The 14,027-nt window shown below is 44.0% G+C and overlaps 1 pseudogene; it reads right to left on the reverse strand.

Annotated features, from left to right (window-relative positions):
- Window positions 1–11,840: 11,840 nt before the first annotated feature.
- LOC101576619 lies at window positions 11,841–13,098 on the reverse strand (annotated as a pseudogene).
- Between the last annotated feature and the right edge of the window lie 929 nt (window positions 13,099–14,027).

Consider the following 14,027-nt stretch of genomic DNA (forward strand, 5'->3'; position numbering starts at 1 on the left):
AGATAAGGAATCATCCTAAACTATCTGGGCTGGTCCTGAACTCAATAACCAGTGTCCTTTGACAGCCACACAGAGGAGACGACAGAAGAGAAGGAAGCAATGGGACCATGAAGGCAGAAGGGCACGGTGACACAGCCATGGATTAACAAGGCTGGATGAGGTAAAGGACAGATTCTTCCCCAAAGTCCCCAAGGAGGCGAGGTCCTGAAGGTCCCTCGACTTTAGATTTCTGCCTTCTAGAACTGTAAGAGCACCAGTTTTTGTTACTGAAGCTCCCTGGCTTGTGGTGCTTTGTTACAGTTGTCACAAAGAACTCTGGGGGAAGCCACTGCATCTCCGTCACAGCTCCCCAGTGCCGCTGCTGTGGCACTGTGAACGATGTGAAGACGGATGGCCTCACTTGTGTTCCCACAAAAACAACTTGCCCAAGCAGACAGGGGTGGACTCCACCCAAGGGAGATAATCCGTCAGCCCCCATGCTAGTGTAGTAATGATCATGTCAGCTAGTGAGTTTTCCTTGCTTTTCCATAAGGAGAGACCTTCATCCTGGCCTCACCAGAGAGCACATCTCCAACCCACTGGGAGAAGAGAAGAGGAAGCAGAGAGCAGATCCCCCAACACTCAGACTTGCCCACATAAGTCTGCCTATCCCAAGAGGAAGAAAATACCCATATTTACTCTGCGAACCCATGTAGCCAGCTGGCAGTCATTGCTTCCTTTAATCTGGAAGAAGGAATGGATGGATATTTGGAGAGCAAAAGTTCCAAAAGTTTCACAAGACAGTCCCCTCAATTAGATGTTCCTACTGTTGCAACTAGCAAGGGCCAAAGATAATGCAAAAATCATCCATTTAAAAGGCATCAGGGAATGGTGGAAGAATGAGACCTGTCTGCTTGGGTAGACCAAAAGATAAAATTATACAGAGAAATGAGCCAAGGCTTAGAACCTCTGGCACACCCTCAAGCCTACCAATGTGGTACAGTGGGGCCCCCGTTGCCTTGCTACCTTCTGCCCACTATGAATGTTTCTTCTTGCAGTGTCTGCCTGTGGTGCCACCCCTGCAAACCTCTGCAAACTGTGAGTGAGTCAAAATAAGTCTCTTCCCCTTTAAGTTTGAGTGTCAGGCATTTTGTCTCAGCAACAAGAAGAGGAACTAAGACAGACCTTCTGTCATCATACTGCATTGACAGACCTTCTGTCATCATACTGCATTGTCCTGGCCCCTTTCAGTTCATAAACGGTGGCCATGGACACAGATTTTTCTTTAAGCCAGTTAGGTATCTTATTGGCATTTCCTCCATCTGTGCAAGCTATACACGCAAAGGTCCTCTCCTGAAGCCCTCCTCAATCATAGGGTGTTTCTGGGGTTATTAAAGGACATCCCAAGATGCTTCAAAGATTCCTCATTTGGAAAGAAGCTCTACAGAGCACATCCTCCATGTCGCTATGTGACTTTTTCTCTCATTAGTTTCCTGAACATTCTTTTGATTTTTCTAAACTCTTTGCAAGGAATTTTACAGTAACACCATCTGCTTCATCTTTAGATTGTGTTTTTACTGAGTGCCCTAGATTGATATATGCCTGAAAGCTATTGCTTAATTTTAGCATTGTTTGCCATCTGTAAAGTCTTGGAATAAGAAATGATTTTAATTTCAAAGCAAGCACATCCTGGACACTTTATCCTTGCCGCTCTTCCTTTAGCTTATCTCCACACGATTGTATTTTACTCTGAAGAGCTAGGAGAAGCCAGGCAATACATTTAACTCCAGCTTGAAATCCTCTTTAACAATTTCTTCTGGTGTAGTAAGGCATATTTTGATTTTTCTATGCTACCCCAGGCAACAATGCTGATGAGTGTTCCAGCCCTTCGTAATGGATCTCCTCTTTTTTCCAGCTTCCAGTAACACTTTCTTCACTTTCCCTTAATTTCTTACCTTCTGTCCTCAGCGAATGCCACCAAGCTTCCATTAACTCTCTCAAATGGCTTTTGGGTTTCACTAATAACCTCCCTAAGTTCTTTTCAGCTTTCCCCACCAGCCTGCTCCAAAATGATCACTATATTTTTAGATTTTCTTTTGTTATAGCGGCAGACCATTTTCAATCATGAACATTTTTATTTATCTACTGCTCTACAATAATTTAAAAAATAACCCAAAGCTCACTGGATCCAAGAAAACACAATTTCTGTCAGGAATTCTTTTGTAGCCTGGTCGGTACATCTGAGGCCAAGCTTCTTGAGGAGGTATGGGCGGCTGTTGACTAGGGCTGCTGGTCATAGAAGGCTTGACTGGGACAGGGATCTACCCGTGAGGTTCCTTTACAAAGCTGGCAGGTTGATGCGGGCTGCTTTTTCCTCTCTGTGCTGGTTTTGGCGTCCATCCACAGGAGATCCTCACTTAGTGGTAACTCACTTCTCCCCCTGAGAAAAGCCAAGAGAAAAAGGTAGAGCTGCACCACTACTTTGTAAAGTGGCTTCAGAAATTATCTGCCACCCTTTCTGCAGAAGACCATTGCTATCATAATCCCACTCTGATTCAGTTCACAAAGCCTTGGACACCAGGAATGTGGCTCACTGGAGACACACGTGAAGACTGGAAATCACAGAGATCTACAGGTACTACTTGGATTTGACAAGAGAACAGGCCCCAGAGAGAAAAAGGGGTGAGCACCAGGCAGAGGGAGGAGCTAAAGCTGATCCCCAGAGGCCTCGGCCAAATCCTGCAGTGAGATCCGGGTGTGCAAAAGCCCTTCCAATGTGTCCTGACTTGAGGACGGAGTTTACGCGGCACATCAAGCAGTCATTAGACAGGGATTCTGCCATGAGAGGCCCAATAATCTGAGCAAGCTGCTGTATTCCTCCAAGGGTGGCTCTCGGTGAAGAACCAAGCCATAAGCTCTGAGTACCCAGCAACCCTGGAGGGAGCAGAAGTGCGATATTCCTCTTTTAATGATCAACTTATGGTTCTATGCTTAGGTCAATCGCTGCATTGATCATTAAATGAAGCATTGTATATGGTACGCACCTTACAATATTGAGAACAAACAGTGGTCAAGGGGAACTCCAGCCGGATGAATTTACTTTTGTCTGCATAAATCTTACATAGAGTACTGGAATGTATAACAGAACATAAAACTAAACTACTGTATATGGTACAGTAAAATCAGCACAATTAAAGTACTGAATAAGCAACGTATACTGTATGAAAACAGAGGACATCGAGGCTCTCTTAAAAAGCTGTGCAGAAGTGGGGCATGGTAGCACATGCCTCTAATCCCAGCACTCAGGAGCCTGAGGCAGGAGGTTGGTTGCCAGTTTAAGACCAGCCTGGGCTACGGAGTGGGCTCAAAGCCAGCCTGAACTGCACCTTGTCTCGAAAATACCAAAAAGGGGGGTGAGGGAGGTACAGAAAAAAGTGCTGTGAGTCCAAGCAGCAGGTCATAAGTCTAAACAGTCATTAAACAGGAAGGTCATTAAACAAGGAATGTCTGAATTTTGGTCCTGAAGGAGTTTTGGTGCTGTACCACAGGAACACTTACACAAAGAAAGTTATAAGTAATTGGTGAAATTGTTAGAAACCTAAAGAAATATTTGCTAAAGTAGAATTCGATATTCAGTAAAAAAACAAAACCTCTTTAACAATGACAATGAAATTATACATTTCCAGACAAACGCAACTGAGAAAATTTTAATAAAACATTTTTACTACAAGTAAATTAAGAAAATGTCTTCAGGCAGATGTAAAATGATCTCAAACAGAAACATAAAAATATGGGAAGGAATAATAAACAAAACAAAGAGAAACTAAATTAGCAAATATAAATGTGTATTCACTGCACAAAACAATAGATGCTTAAATTATATTGAGAACAGTGAAAGAAAAGTGTGGGTCGGCAACAGTAAAGGGAATGGTTTGTAATTCAAGGTTGCATGTTGCCTATCTGGCAAGGCTTTGTGTAGTTTACGATGTATAATTAAACAAGACAATAGAAGGAATAATGGGGTAGTAATTTTTTTATGGTGTAGTCATTTTAAAAGTTTAATTAATCCTAAAGAAGGAAAAAAATGCAATAAATGAATATAAAACAGGTGGTCTTAATAGAAAATAAATAGCAATGTGGCATACATAAATCCAACCATTTTGGTAATTACATTACTAGTAAATTTATTAAATATGCCAAATGAAGGTTTATAGTTGTCAGGTTGGATTAAACAATAACTATACTGTGCTTATAAGAATCATGCTTTAAATCTAAAAACATGGGAAAGTTGACAGTTACAAAAAATGCCACACAAACACCAGTCCAGAAGGCTGGTGTAATACAATTAGACAAAATAGATTTAATACAAAATGGATCATGGCAAAGGTGGAGATTTAATAAACACAAAGGAGTTGATGCAGCAGGAAGTGATCACATGTGAATTTGAATGAACTCGGTAGGAGAGCTTGAAGACACTGCTGTGACCCTAGTCTGTGTGCCCTCAAGATCCATGTGTCAAACACAATCATGCGTACCAGTATTAGAGGTGGGCGCTTGGGAGTTGTCAGGCCATGAAGGCTCTGCCCCCATAAAAGCATGAATGCTTTTATGAGGGAGACCCCAAGAGCTGATGACATAGCTCAGCAGACTAAGAACCTGCTTAGGTGAGCACAGGGACTGGGGTTTGATCCCTGGCACCACATGCCATGCTGGTCCTGCCCCCAGGCACACTGAGCCGGCCACTGAGACCAGGTGTGGGGGTGCATGCCTATAATTCTAGCACTGGGGAAGCTGAGAACAGGAGCATCACTATGAGTCTGAGTTGTGTAGTGAGACTCTGTACCAAATGCATAAAAATAAAAATAAAAATAAAGGAGACCCCAAAAATCTGCAAGAAAGTGGGCTTTCATCAGACACTAGACTGTGAGCATCTTGATCTTGACTTTCCACCCTCAGAACTGTGGGAACTAAGTTTCTGTTTTTACAAATTGTGTGAGTTGTAGTAGCTCAAAATGACTAAGAAAAACATTAAAACCAAAACAAACTTAAAGAAACGATGAATGAATCCACACGTATAGTGGAAAACTTTAACATACTTCATTTAAGAGCTCATAAAATAGCTCATCTAACAAAATAACTAAAAATATAACATGATTGACCAGGTTGACCTAAGTTACTTATGCAAAATATCACATCAAAGAGATGTCAGAATTCACCTTCTTTTGTCAAAATTACATGGGAATCCTCAACCAAACTGAAAAGCTTAGAATCATTGATGGTGTGCTGTCCTAGGTGAACAGAAGGGAAGTGGACATCAATAACAAAAATAGAACTAGGAAGATGCCAACTGTTTGGCTATCAAAGATTACATTTTCTAGGGCCAGCCAAATAGCTCAGTGGATTAAAGCCCCTCAAGCAGGTGCAGGGGCCGGGGTTCGATCCCTGGGCCTGCCACACAGGCCCCGCTGAGACAGCAATTGAGACTGGGCGAGGTGACACATACCTGTAATCCCAGCTCTTGGGAGGCTGTAAACAGGAGAATCACTAGAGTCCGATCTAGTAGTGAAACCCTGAACACTGTGTAAACCCATCCATAAAATACAAAAATAAAAAATTAAAAATTAAAAAAAGATTACATTTTCTCTTTTCTAGAAAGCAAGCTTTATTGTCATTGTCTTATAAAAGAAGCAAAAGTAGTTCTGACATAAATAACATTCAACTAAGACAATATATAAACAAATAAGCAAATTAAAAAGTTTTTGATTAGGCTATAATGAACATATATCAAAACAAAAAATTCAGGTAAAGCAGTGAACAAGAGGAAATATATTACTTTAAATATATACATACATATATATATATATAGAGAGAGAGAGAGAGAGAAGAAAGACTATAATTAATCATTTAAGTTTTAGTCTCAAGGGGCAAAAACATAAGTAAATTAAATTTAAGGACAACAGAGGAAAGAAAAAATAAAGTGAAAAGCAGAAACTGATGAACAGGAAGACAAACACACAATTAATAGTATCAGCAGTTGGTGATTTGTAAAGACTAATAAGATAAATAAGCCCACTGGAAGACTTTAAGAATGGCAGAAAAAGGAGAGATGATTACTTTCAAGAGTAAAAGAAGGGATCTGTAGTGGAAAATGGAGTACTAAGCAAAAGTAACACTGCCTTTGCAGGATTTCAAATGGAGACACTGGCAAATAACAACTTGGGAAGGAGAGAGAGAGAGAGAGAGAGAGAGAGAGAGAGAGAGAGAGAGAGACAGAGAGAGACAGAGACACAGAGACAGAGACAGACAGAGAGAAAGAGACAGAGACAGAGACAGAGACAGAGAGAAAGAGACCGAAAGAGACAGAGACAGAGAGAAAGAGACAGAGAGAGACAGAGACAAAGAGACAGAGAGACAGAGACAGAGACAGACAGACAGAGACAAAGACACAGACAGAGACAGAAATAGAGACATACAGCAGACAGAAACAGAGACAAAAGCAGATCCTTGGGAACCAGGGAGGATCTGGTGGAAATTCTGAAAGCTATGGAAAAATTGAAGAGACTGAATACAAAGGGGAAAACGGAATTGACGATCTGTGCTTTCTCCCCAGATCCCGGCTCCCGGCTCCTGGCTCCCAAGGGAGAAGGAGCCCTTATCTACGAAATGACAGCTGGGACCCCAGAGGACTTCAAGGACAGATACAGTCATTGAACGGAGCAGCAGATCCCCTGAGCTTGAGGCCAGCAGAGCTCTCTCTGCAGCAGCAGCTGGGGAGTGACTCCAGGCTGGGAGCTTGCCCTCTCCCTGGATGGAGCGCTCTGGCCAGTGCTGGGAACGTGTGACTGAGCCTGGCACTCAGAGTGGCCACAGGACAGCTGCATTTCGGGGCTTCTGGGTGTGGTCCCCCTAACCGAGTGGGAAATCGGCCACAGTAGACAGCCATAGCCAGCGAGCTGCAGTCAGGCTAGAGAGACCCCAGAAGGGGCGAGCACGAGGACGCAGGCTCTGTCCGCACGACCCGAGGCCAGGCTCAGACCGCAGAGCTCTGGAAGTTGCCGCACCGGCACCTGGGCCTCAGCGCCACTGCCCGCCAGAGGCTGCGCTCGCCCGCGCGGCTTTCTTGTCTACCAGCTTGAGCAAGGACGTGCCGAGACTTCGACATGGCCCCAAACTGTATACCGTGGGTGAAAACCACGCATTTGAAATCTCAGAGAAATGTCTCCTTTTGCCTGTATGTTTGTTTTGTTTTCAGGTTTGGGTTTCTCGTTTTGTTTGCTTCTGTGTGTGTGTGTGTGTGGTGTGTGTGTGTGTGTGTTCTTTCCTTTGCTTTCCTTTCCTCCTTTCTTCTTCACCTGCGCCCCAGAGCTTGGAGACCTGCTTCTGTCCTCATTCCTTCTCACCTCCTTTTCTTACTTTCTTCTCCCTCTGTTTACACTTTCCTCTCACCACCTTGAATTATTCATGTTTTAATTTTTCTCTTAGTTTAATTTCCCACATAATTTCTTATTTTTCTCCCTTTTTATCTTCTATTTCTCATCAGCTTACTTCTGCTCCTTTGCCTAACCCTATGAACCTCCTTTTACTCCCTAGGAGGGCCCACGGCACCCCTCTCTTCTGCTGCTCAGAACGTACATCCTGAGGCTTCAGTTTTGCCCTCTTGCATGCCCCTGCTCTCAAACTTTGTAAATTTAATAGCCTCTAGATAGCCAGTGAACTAAATTGCAGTTGAAATCTTTTTAACTATTACCAGAGCAATAGTCACATTTAACATAATAGCTAGAAGCCAAGACTTGGTTTCTCTTAATATTTACACCAGAACTGCAGATTTCTTCTCTAGAGTTAAGTTTAGTACATATTTAGCTCACTCTTCCTTCTTTCCTTCCTTCCTTCCTGCTTTCCTGCCTTCCTGCCTTCCTTCCATCCTTTCTTTTTTTTTTCTTTCTTTCTTTCTTCTGTACAGGGTCTCACTATACAGCTTGGATTCATAGTGATTTTACTGTCTCAGCCTCCCAAATGCTGGAGTTACAAATGTGTGCCACCAGGCCCGGTCCTGGTGGCCAGCATGGTGCACCCAGGGCTCTGGGCCAGCAGAGCATGCAGTACCAGGAAGTGAACCTGGATCCCTGTGCTTGCCAGACAGGCACTTAGAACCCTGAGCTTTCTACCCAGCCCTATAACTGGTTCTTGTTATGGTTTTTGTATAGGTGTTCCCCCAAGCCTCATACAGTCTTGGGGTGGCTTCTGGAGTTTGTGATTGTTTATTGTGGGTGTGGCTGCCGCACCCACCCTGGGGCAAGTTATTTGCATTATGATGTATCGAGGGAAGAGAAGCTAGCTGCTTGAGTTGCTGCTACCCCTCCCTTTGCTCTTGCTCTTTACTGTCTCCGCCATGAGAAGTTGCTTTCTGCTATGTGCTGCTCTGCCTTGGAGCTGGCTGAGTGACTATGGATTGAAACCTCCAGTAACTGTGAGCTAAATAAACCTTCCCTTCCTCCGTTTTGGGTGTCGGGTATTTGTCCCAGCAACGAGTAAAAAAGTAACTAAGACAGTTTTTATGTCATATTAACAACCACTTTGTCTTGGGCAACACTAATGTACCTGATTTACTCGCCTTTACCAGTCACATAATTGTCACTAGTTCTCTGTAACCTGATGTTCAGTTTGCTTTTGTGGTCTTAGCAATTCTGGAGTCTATTCCCAGAGAATTCGGCTGCTGGGCTAATTATGCTGCATCCTCTCCTTGCAAATTAATGAAGGTGACTGGATCTTGGGGTTGAAGTAATGGACTACAGTCTATTTCAGCCAAAAACACAGGCTGAACAGTGAATAAAGAGATTTCTGTACTAGCAACAAAGTCTTTATAAGTATCTGAAATTTTATTGCAAGACAAAACAGACCACAAGCAATAGAACTATGAGAAAGCGTCAGCACAATTGCTCCCAAAGTCTCGACTCTCCCAAAGCCACCCAGGAGACCTGAGGGGTAGAATGGCATGTCATGGCCTGAATTACTTACAAGCATGAGAGCAGGTATTGAAGAAACTGAGACTAATACAGCAGTACAACTAATCAACAAATCAAAAAGTTGGTTCTTTTTAAGAATACCCCAAATGGATAAACCCGTAACCAATCTCACCAATACAGGGGTACCTTGATTCTTTTCACAGTTCTGGTTGCAAACAGAGCTGGACAATGACTGAATTAAATTCAGTGACTGAGTTTATATGGACCTTAGGGGGAAACTGCATTCAGTTCTTATCCAGTCCGCAGTCTGCAACCAGAATTATGGAAAGAATTCAGTTTGTGAGCCAAGGAACCACTTTATAAGAAAAGTTTCAAATATATTTAATTAGAAATTAAAAAGGTGCCCAGTATTGCCAAAAAAAGAGAAAGAAATTAAAAATTAAAAAGGTGAAATTACAACAGATTATGCTGAAATCCACAGGTTTGTCAGTAACTACTTTGGTAACATGCACTATAATAAAATGGAACACTCAGAAGAAATGGATAGATTCTTGTGTACATATTAACTAGCAAAGCCAACTAAGAAGATAAAAAAACCTGAAATAATCCGGTATCTATCAATTACATTGAAGAAGTAATTTTCAAAAATCAACTAAGAAAAACCTACATCCTAATGTATTTGCTGTCAAATTCTATAAGAACTTAGAGAAGATTTAACACCAATGCTCCTTAAATTCTGATTGAATTCAGAAGGAAGCAGTACTTGTAGTCATTCCCAAAAGCAAGCATTATCCTGATTCTGAAACCAGACAAGGATGGCATAAAAAAAACCAAAAACTACAGGTCAAATTCTTTAATAAACATAGATACAAAAACCCTCACTAAGATACCAGTAAACAGGAAGCAATGAATCACCAAAACCATCACACATCATGACCAAGCAGGATTCATCCAGGGATGCAGGAATGATTCAACATATGCAAACGAATAAATATAATATGCCACATAAACAGAAGAAAGATCACATGGTCGCCTCAAAGATGCAGAAAAAGCATCGACAAAATCTAACATTCTTTCATGATAAAAATGCTGAAGAAAATAGAAAGTCTTTATTACAACCTGGTAAAAGCCATCTGTGACAAACCACCACCAATATCATACTAAATGCAGAGAAACTGAAAGTGTTCTCTCTAAAATCAGGAACAAGCCAGGAGGCATCCTATCGCTACTGCAGGCCAGCATACAGCTTATAGCACTACACAGAGCACTCAAACAAGGGAAACAAGTAAGGAATATGGGTAGGAAAGAAGGAAGTCAAGTTATCAATATTTACAAGTGACAGGATCCTCTACGTAGAAGATCTCCACAACTCCACCAAAGGCCCCAGGAATTAAAAACAAAATTCAGTAGTGTAATAGAATACATAGTTAACACTAAAAAATCAATAGTGTTCCTGTACACCAATAATAAACTCACCTAGAGAGATATTAGGGAAAAATACTCTTCATTATAGGCTCCAAAAATAATTAAGAATAATGTTCCCAAGAAAGTGAAATAAGAGGTTGATCATAATTTGATCTGTGTTGTTCCTGCCTCATGATTTTCCTCTATAAAACTTCCTTTGAGAGGTGGGCTCATTGGAAACCCAAGGGGACCCTCTCTTGTCCCTCAGGAGCTGTTCCTATTCCCTATTCCTTTCCTCTAGTAAATTTTCCTACTTTAAAAAAAATGAAATAAAAAAAAAAACTGTAATGAAAACCACACTACTCTGAAAAAGGAGCTCAGAGAAGACATCAGAAATGGAAAGATATCCCTCCTCCCTGACAGGCAGAATGAAAATAGTCACGATGTGCTTCCAGAACTAACATGCAGATTGAATGCAGTCCCAATCAAAATGCCAATAACATTCTCACAGGACTAGAGATAGTAACCCTAAACATCAGATGGACTCAGAGGGCACCTAAAATAGCCAAAACAGTTCTGGGCAAGAAGGGCAAAGCAGGGTCATCACAATCCCAGACTTTAAGTTATACTACAAAGCTATGGTGACAAATACAGCATAGCACTGGTAAGACAAAAAGAAAAAGAAAAAGACCCAACAGACTTTGGGGATGGACAGAACAGAACTGCGGATGCAGAATCAACCCCAGGCACACTCAACTACCTTTCCTTTGACAAAGGTACAAAGTACTTTCACTGGAGACAATACGGCCACTCGATCCAATGGTGCTGGCTGTGCTTATGCCAAAGACTAAACTTAGATCCGTTATCTCTCCTCATGCACGAAACTAGAATGAAAACGGACCAAAGATCTGAATATTAAAACAGAAACAATCTGCTGGAAGGGCTGGCCAAATAGCTCAGCAGCTTAAAGCACCTGCAAGCAAGCACAGGGGCCAGGGTTCAATCCCCAAGCCTGCTGTGTTGGCCCCACCCCCAGGGTGCGCTGAGACTGCAATTGATACCAGAGGTATTGGTGCACGCCTGTCATCCCAGCTCCTGGGAGGCTGTAAACAAGTGGATCACTATGAATCTGATCTAGTAGTGAGACCCTGAACACCCTGTAGAACTTTCTCTTGTAGTTGAACTTCCTTGATTGGTTACTACAGATATTGCAGGTACGAGTTTAGTTTAGGTCCCCCCCCCCCAGAAACTTGTGCTTTCATATACCTGTGTGTGAGTGTGAGCGTGAGTGAGCGCGCACGTCCAACAATTGCCTCCAAGGCCTGGGTGCTGGGCCTCAGTCCTTATTTTCTGTCCTTGTTCTTGAAGACAATGCAGCCCCTTCCCTGGCAGGCCGGCCCTGCCCCTGGGGACCCCGGCTGGTGGGGTTCAGTCTTTGGTACTACGTGGACACTGTGGTGTGCTGGGGGCGGGGCAGGGGCCACGAAGCTCTCATCATCTTTGCAATGCCAAGAGGAAGATGGCCACGGGCCTCCAGAGCTGCAGGCAGGGCTGGCGGGGGCTCTGCTGCCGGGCATCACCACCACCTTATTGGGATCCATTCTGCTTCCAGAGACACTCTTCTTTTTTCAGAGTGACATTGTCTATGGCAATGTCCTCCAGGTATCCCGAGCCTCTAATCCTCTCAAAAATAATCTGGAAGGGCCCACTGGGGTTGATGGGCACATGGGCCTGCCACCACATGCTGCTCTTGTTACCATCGAGGAGCCAGGCATGTTTGCCCAGAACCCCTTTATTCCGGGACTGCACCAGGAGGCTGAGGGAGCCGATGTGCTGCCGGTACATGTGGTGGAGAACGAGACACAGCAGAACTTGGCGCTGCATTGTAGAGGGGACTCACCAACCTCGCAAGGTCCCCCATCTTATGGGGCTGGGAAGATTCGAAGAACACATAGTAGCCCTCAGAGGTGCCACTGACATCCGTGGGGGGCCCTGTGTTGCGGGAACGCTTGGGACTGGGTGAGGGTGTTCTGCCTTGTCCAGTCAGAGTCCTCCCTCAGGTCCTGGGTGTAGCCACACATCTTCTCGTCCTCGAAGCGGCAGGTATTATCTGATGGATTCAGAGAGCTGATGGGCTCGGCGCAGTGGACGATGTGGGAAGCCCTGTTACCAGCCCCAAAAGTGGTATAGGGCGTGAGGCGGATCTCAGCTGTGGGGCACACGGCGATTGGTCACGACGTTCTCTAGCAGCTGACCCTTCTGCACACGCCGGACAGGGATGGCTTTGACCACAGCACTGTGCTCGTTCAGCGGGCGGACACTGAGTCTGTAGTTGAGCGCAGGGTCCGCAGCGGCAGGCTCCCTCTGCGTCCACTGCAGCACACAGGAATAGTTCCTGGACAGCTAGTGGCTGCGGGTGGGGCTGGGGGTGTCGAAGTAAAACTCCGGGCTGTAGACTTTGGCAGAGACCTGGAAGAGGCAGGCGGCAGAGCAGACATCATTGGAGATGCTGCAATCGTAGCTGTCACTGCTGTCGCAGTTAGGGTGTACAAGCGCAGCTCCACCTGATCGGAGGCCTCGGTGGCGGCGGCGGGGACAACGATGGTGGTGGCAGCAGCCGCCCTTTGTAGCACCACACGACTGAGACGATGCCCTGAGGATTGCCACGCAGGAGTGTGCAGCGCAGGAACACAGGTCGGCCCAGCGCCTGACGCACGTCCAAGACTTTAGTTTTTATACATGGTCTGGCCATTATCTGCTTACATATCCAGTATCTCACTAGAATGCTCCCAAAAGCTTTTCACAAATAACTCCAAGTGGGCCGGCCAAGTAGTTCAGCAGATTAAAGCTCCTGCAAACAGGCATGGGGTCGGGGGTTTGATCCCTTTAAATAAGAGAATCACTACCAGTCCAATCTGCTAGTGAGACCCTAAACACCCTGTAAGTCCTTCCCTAAAATACAGGGAAAAAAAAGAAAGAAAAAGAAAAACTCCAAGGCAAGGTCTATCCAAATGTTTATCATTAATGGAATACATGTATAAATGGAATATATGAATATACAATGAAATATACAGCAATGATAATGAATAACTATAACTGTGCTTAACAGTGTAGGTGAATCTCACAAGCATAATATTGAACAAAGTTAGAAAAAACGTTGCAAACAACAGGATTTTATTTATATGAGGCACACAGAGCCAGCCCAATCTATGCCACTAGAAGTCAGGATGATGATGCCCTTATGAAAAGTAGGTATAAGGACTTGCTAGGAGAGGTGGGACCCTTCTACGAGGTGGATGATGACTGTTTGTTGATCAGGAGTGCTGGTTATATGATGCATATAGTGAAAACTCATCAGGAGTTACAATTAAGATATGAAAACCTATAGGTATATTGGTTTTCTTTTGGGGGGGAGGGGGCTGCTCAGGATGCCTTCAGGGCAGGTCTGATTGGCTTGAGGATGAGGGGATCGAACCACAGCATCCTGAGCCTGACTGCTTTCTTTCAGCAGGCACTTAAACACCTCAGCTAATGGGCAGGCCCCCCCCCCCCACCGGTTTTCAATAAAAAGTTTAAAATAGGCAGTGGACGATCCACATCAGCTGTCACTATAAGAAGAGGAACATCGAACGTTTTTCGCCAAATTGCTTATTGACACCCTGCCTTGGAGTTTTTCTTTTT

This window comes from Octodon degus, unplaced genomic scaffold, assembly GCF_000260255.1.
Source record: "Octodon degus isolate 3935 unplaced genomic scaffold, OctDeg1.0 scaffold00046, whole genome shotgun sequence".
NCBI classification, from domain to species: Eukaryota; Metazoa; Chordata; class Mammalia; order Rodentia; family Octodontidae; genus Octodon; species Octodon degus.